The sequence below is a fragment of the Ranitomeya variabilis genome, chromosome 1, assembly GCF_051348905.1.
Source record: "Ranitomeya variabilis isolate aRanVar5 chromosome 1, aRanVar5.hap1, whole genome shotgun sequence".
Classification (NCBI taxonomy): domain Eukaryota; kingdom Metazoa; phylum Chordata; class Amphibia; order Anura; family Dendrobatidae; genus Ranitomeya; species Ranitomeya variabilis.
In genome coordinates this window covers 106,320,456-106,327,703 of record NC_135232.1, presented here as the reverse complement: position 1 = coordinate 106,327,703, position 7,248 = coordinate 106,320,456, and positions in this window count along the sequence as shown.

The following is a 7,248-nucleotide window of genomic DNA, read 5'->3' as shown; positions in this document are numbered from 1 at the left end:
ACGCAGGTGCGTTTTTGGTGCGGTTTTTGATGCGGTTTTTAGTGCGGTTTTTTATGCAGTTTTCTCTGCAGATTGTCTGTGTTTGACACAAATAAAGCTTTAACTGCAGTGGGGGAAAAAAAAAAAAGAAATGATGTCATTTCCTTGTCCAACCCTTTTCTTCCATCCTCCATTTTGGGACTAAACACCAAAATGAGTGGACGTGTTTTGAATGACAGCGCTCCGCAGAGTGCTGAGCGTAGGCCAGATCACAGCCCACGGATCCAGCTCTATCCAGCTATTTAAGTCTACGTTCACATTTGCGGTCTGCGCCGCAGCGTCGCCGCATGCGTCATGCGCCCCTATATTTAACATGGGGGCGCATGGACATGCGTCGCACTTGCGTTTTGCGCCGCATGCGTCACTGCAGCGCACGCATCCGGGCGCAGAGCACGCAGCAAGTTGCATTTTTGCTGCGTCCAAAATCAATCAAAAAAAGGACGCATGCGGCGCAAAACGCAAATGTGAACATAGCCTAAGTGCCACGTATTTAAGTGCCACGTATCACGTATTTCAGTGCCACGTATTTCAGTGCCACGTATCACGTATTTAAGTGCCACGTATTTAAGTGCCACGTATTTAAGTGCCACGTATTTCAGTGCCACGTATCACGTATTTCAGTGCCACGTATTTCAGTGCCACGTATTTCAGTGCCACGTATTTAAGTGCCACGTATTTAAGTGCCACGTATCACGTATTTCAGTGCCACGTATTTAAGTGCCACGTATTTAAGTGCCACGTATCACGTATTTAAGTGCCACGTATTTCAGTGCCACGTATCACGTATTTCAGTGCCACGTATCACGTATTTCAGTGCCACGTATTTAAGTGCCACGTATTTCAGTGCCACGTATTTAAGTGCCACGTATTTCAGTGCCACATATTTAAGTGCCACGTATTTAAGTGCCACGTATTTCAGTGCCACGTATTTCAGTGCCACGTATTTAAGTGCCACGTATTTCAGTGCCACGTATTTCAGTGCCACGTATTTAAGTGCCACGTATCACGTATTTCAGTGCCACATATTTCAGTGCCACGTATTTCAGTGCCACGTATTTCAGTGCCACGTATTTCAGTGCCACGTATTTAAGTGCCACGTATCACGTAGTTCAGTGCCACGTATTTCAGTGCCACGTATCACGTATTTAAGTGCCACGTATTTCAGTGCCACGTATTTCAGTGCCACGTATTTAAGTGCCACGTATCACGTATTTCAGTGCCACGTATTTAAGTGCCACGTATCACATATTTAAGTGACACGTATCACGTATTTAAGTGCCACGTATCACGTATTTAATTGCCACGTATTTAAGTGCCACGTATCACACGAAGATCTTCCATGGAGAACAGACACATCCAGAGATATGTCTGCTCTCCACGGCTGCAGCAACACACTGACAGGAGCCATAGTTCCTGTCGGTGTGTCACTGCGCATGCGCGAGCGAGTTTACCGGCGGTCATTGACCCCGGCGGTCATTGACCCCGGCACTCTCGCTTAACGGCAGTGCTGCGTGGGAAAGTTCAACGCAGCTGTACTGCCATTAACCGAGACGCCGGAGCCATTGAACTCCGGAACAGTACGCGATACACTGCTAGGAGCTTCGCTCCTGGCAATGTATCGCCGGAGAGCAGCCGATCGGCGTGGGACACTCGTTTTATGGATTCTGCGGACAGGGAGTATGAATTTGATTTTTTATTTTGTGATTTTTTCCTGGAGGATAGAGGGCTTCGCCTATAAGTGTGCTGTTGGTGAGTATATACTCTGTGTTATATGTTGTATGTACTGTACTGTGTGTCATGTATGTGTATTGTGTGTGTTTTGTGTAACTTTACAACTGTGCTAAGTCGCCGGACACAGGGACAACTCTCCCATCCTAATACCGAATGGGAGTAGTAGTCCCATACGGCGACTTAGCACAATGGTGGCACTAGCGTCGCATGGGGACACGCACACACACACGCACACACACATACACACACACACACACAGACACACACACATACATACACACACACATACCAAATCAATCAAACGGCAGACACGATCCCCATGCGACGGTATGCCTCCATGTCTCTCCGCCCAAGCACTTCCGCCCACGCACTTCCGACCGCTTCCCCGCACTTCCTGCTGCAGCGGTTCTGCACCACAAACCGCAATAAAACCCGCAGATATATTTTTGATCTGCGGGTTTTACTGCGGGTTTGACCTCACAATGGAGGTCTATGGGTGCAGAACCGCTGCTGTTTCGGACAAAGAAGTGACATGCTCCTTTTTTCCCGCAGCTATTCAGCGCGGCTTTTTTTTTTAAATTCAGGATCATGTGCACAGTCCTGTTTTCCATAGGGTACATTGTACTGTAGGAAAGGAAGGAGATCCAGCTCAACGATATAGTGAAAAGTCCATAGTTTTGTTTCACCTCGAAAATAGCATCATGTAAGGACAAAACATCAGCATACAAAAAAGTTAAAAACCAAGATTAACGCGTTTCCGGTGACTAAGCACCCTTAATCATGATACCTGGCACATGTCATGTCTCGTACTTTTATACTGGTATCCGGTCGGCACACCGGCATGACAATCAATCAATCCAATGGAGTGGACACACATGAAAAATAAGCACACAACAAGCATGGTGATAGAACTAAGGCAAATGTTCTAGTTGGATGGAATTACAGAAAAAGGAATACAGAAAAAAACATTAAAAAAAACAACAACAAAAAAAACTACATACAAAATTTGACACTGAAATAATTAATTAAATAGATAAATCTATACAAAATTTAGATATAATAATTATAATTATAATTGAATGACCTGAAATATATAGAACAATTTTTGTATAATATATAATAAAATATATTCTAATGACAATATAAGGAAAATACTGTCATTAAATATAAATTAAATTAGTGGAAGCAACCTAATCCACTTGAGTTAATGACAATTTTACATAGGAGGGAGAGAAATTTACAAGGGAGAGCAAAGTCGGCTGAAGTGGAACACGAACTTATATGAGTTCTTTATTCAGAGGTGAGACATGCATATAAATCTCGTAGTGTACGGAGCTACAAGCTTCTTTGACTCGAGAATCGGCCTTGGAATGATGCGGACTTATAAATGGCCAAGGCTGAAAGAGCAAAGTAAACAAATTAGAGGCAATTAAAGTCGGAATGAGTTAGTGCACAGCAGAAGACGCCGTTACAATGTTGAAGCGGCCGGCAAACAGGGAACTTTTGAAAAAAGGGGGAGAAGAAAGAAAGAATCATTTTAAATGGATAGTGAGTAATAAATGAATGAATATTAAACATGAACAGGAAAAACAGGGAAGCATACAGAAAATATAACCTATACATATAGTAAGCAAATAAACAGATACGCAGTCCATGAACTGTCGGAAGGTTAATAGAAGAGCATTAGATCCTTTCTTTTATTTAAGCCATGTGGTATTCTAGTGCCAAGCTTAAAGATCCACCATGTTTCTCTATTTCTAAGGATCACCTCAACATCTCCTCCTCTAAATGATTTATGAATTTTTTCAATCGCATAAACTTTAAGTGACTCAAGATTTGAATGATGAAAATTAATAAAATGTTGTGAAACTTGTGATATGTTTCTATTGACATTGATGTTCTCAACATCATAAATATGTTCACGGATGCGTGTTTTTAAGGAACGTATGGTACTTCCCACATATTTGAGGTGACACATTGTGCATTCCATGATATATACCACATTTTTGGTATTGCAATTCAAAAATGTTTTAATAGGGAAAATATTCTGGTCACTAGCATCAGTAAAATTGCAACGTTTTCCCGAAAATTTGCAAGTTTTACATGTCACCGCACCACATTTGTAAAAACCTTTCGTACTGAGCCAATGAGAGGGCTGTGCAATAGGGGGATTGAGAGAGCTCGGTGATAAGCTGGAACCTAAAGAAGGTGCTTTTCTGGACACAATTCTGCATCCATTACTTAAAATTTCGGCTATATCAGGATCCTCTTTTAAAATAGTCAAATTATTAATAATCGTTTTTTTGATTAAATTAAATTGATTACTATACTGGAGAACTATAGTGATTGGATCCTGAGAGAGCAGACTTTGGTTTTGTTTTTTGTGAAAACGTGGTCGTCGTGCGACGATTTTTTCTGCTCTAAGTGCCAATCACAAAACCAAAGTCTGCTCTCTCAGGATCCAATCACTATAGTTCTCCAGTATAGTAATCAATTTAATTTAATAAAAAAAACGATTATTAATAATTTGACTATTTTAAAAGAGGATCCTGATATAGCCGAAATTTTAAGTAATGGATGCAGAATTGTGTCCAGAAAAGCACCTTCTTTAGGTTCCAGCTTATCACCGAGCTCTCTCAATCCCCCTATTGCACAGCCCTCTCATTGGCTCAGTACGAAAGGTTTTTACAAATGTGGTGCGGTGACATGTAAAACTTGCAAATTTTCGGGAAAACGTTGCAATTTTACTGATGCTAGTGACCAGAATATTTTCCCTATTAAAACATTTTTGAATTGCAATACCAAAAATGTGGTATATATCATGGAATGCACAATGTGTCACCTCAAATATGTGGGAAGTACCATACGTTCCTTAAAAACACGCATCCGTGAACATATTTATGATGTTTAGAACATCAATGTCAATAGAAACATATCACAAGTTTCACAACATTTTATTAATTTTCATCATTCAAATCTTGAGTCACTTAAAGTTTATGCGATTGAAAAAATTCATAAATCATTTAGAGGAGGAGATGTTGAGGTGATCCTTAGAAATAGAGAAACATGGTGGATCTTTAAGCTTGGCACTAGAATACCACATGGCTTAAATAAAAGAAAGGATCTAATGCTCTTCTATTAACCTTCCGACAGTTCATGGACTGCGTATCTGTTTATTTGCTTACTATATGTATAGGTTATATTTTCTGTATGCTTCCCTGTTTTTCCTGTTCATGTTTAATATTCATTCATTTATTTATTACTCACTATCCATTTAAAATGATTCTTTCTTCTCCCCCTTTTTTCAAAAGTTCCCTGTTTGCCGGCCGCTTCAACATTGTAACGGCGTCTTCTGCTGTGCACTAAGGGTACCGTCACACAGTCACACTTTGATCGCTACGACCGTACGATCCGTGACGTTCCAGCGATATCCATACGATATCGCTGTGTCTGACACGCAGCAGAGATCAGGGATCCTGCTGAGAATCGTACGTCGTAGCAGATCGTATGGAACTTTCTTTCGTCGCTTGATCACCCGCTGTCATCGCTGGATCGTTGTGTGTGACAGCGATCCAGCGATGCGTTCGCTGGTAACCAGGGTAAACATCGGGTAACTAAGCGCAGGGCCGCGCTTAGTAACCTGATGTTTACCGTGGTTACCAGCGTAAAAGTAAATAAAAAAAAACCGTACATACTCACCATCTGATGTCCGTCAGGTACCTTGCCGTCTGCTTTCCGCTCTGACTGTCTGCCGGCCGGAAAGTGAGAGCAGATCACAGCAGTGACGTCGCCGCTGTGATCTGCTCTCACTGTACGGCGGCACTCAGTCAGAGCAGGAAGCAGACTGCAAGGGACCTGACGGACATCAGATGGTGAGTATGTACGGTTTTTTTTTTTTACTTTTACGCTGGTAACCACGGTAAACATCGGGTTACTAAGCGCGGCCCTGCGCTTAGTTACCCGATGTTTACCCTGGTTACCCGGGGACTTCGGCATCGCTCCAGCGCCGTGATTGCAACGTGTGACCGCAGTCTACGACGCTGGAGCGATAATCGTACGATCGCTGCGACGTCACGAATCGTGCCGTCGTAGCGATGTAAATGGTACTGTGTGACGGTACCTTAACTCATTCCGACTTTAATTGCCTCTAATTTGTTTACTTTGCTCTTTCAGCCTTGGCCATTTATAAGTCCGCATCATTCCAAGGCCGATTCTCGAGTCAAAGAAGCTTGTAGCTCCGTACACTACGAGATTTATATGCATGTCTCACCTCTGAATAAAGAACTCATATAAGTTCGTGTTCCACTTCAGCCGACTTTGCTCTCCCTTGTAAATTTCTCTCCCTCCTATGTAAAATTGTCATTAACTCAAGTGGATTAGGTTGCTTCCACTAATTTAATTTATATTTAATGACAGTATTTTCCTTATATTGTCATTAGAATATATTTTATTATATATTATACAAAAATTGTTCTATATATTTCAGGTCATTCAATTATAATTATAATTATTATATCTAAATTTTGTATAGATTTATCTATTTAATTAATTATTTCAGTGTCAAATTTTGTATGTAGTTTTTTTTGTTGTTGTTTTTTTTAATGTTTTTTCTGTATTCCTTTTTCTGTAATTCCATCCAACTAGAACATTTGCCTTAGTTCTATCACCATGCTTGTTGTGTGCTTATTTTTCATGTGTGTCCACTCCATTGGATTGATTGATTGTCATGCCGGTGTGCCGACCGGATACCAGTATAAAAGTACGAGACATGACATGTGCCAGGTATCATGATTAAGGGTGCTTAGTCACCGGAAACGCGTTGATCTTGGTTTTTAACTTTTTTGTATGCTGATGTTTTGTCCTTACATGATGCTATTTTCGAGGTGAAATAAAACTATGGACTTTTCACTATATCGTTGAGCTGGATCTCCTTCCTTTCCTGTTTGTTCACGCCCTGACACAGCGGTTCCGTGCTCCGAGACCTGGGGAATGTCGGTATGGTGAGCTGGACTTTGTTCCTTTACATTGTACTGTACCCTGCATGGAAAAAAGCTGCAGAACCGCAGCGGCAAAACCGCTGCGGTTCCGCGGTAAAAAACGCACTGTGTGAACATGGCCTTAAACCTCATCTGCCACCTTTCAGCCCAAGTTTCCAACTTATCCAGATCCATCTGTAGCAGAATACTATCTTCTCTTGTATTAACTGCTTTACATAGTTTTGTATCATCTGCAAATATCAATATTTTACTGTGTAAACCTTCTACCAGATCATTAATGAATATGTTGAAGAGAACAGGTCCCAATACCGACCCCTGCGGTACCCCACTGGACACAGCGACCCAGTTAGAGACTATACCATTTATAACCACCCTCTGCTTTCTATCACTAAGCCAGTTACTAACCCATTTACACACATTTTCCCCCAGACCAAGCATTCTCATTTTGTGTACCAACCTCTTGTGCGGCACGGTATCAAAC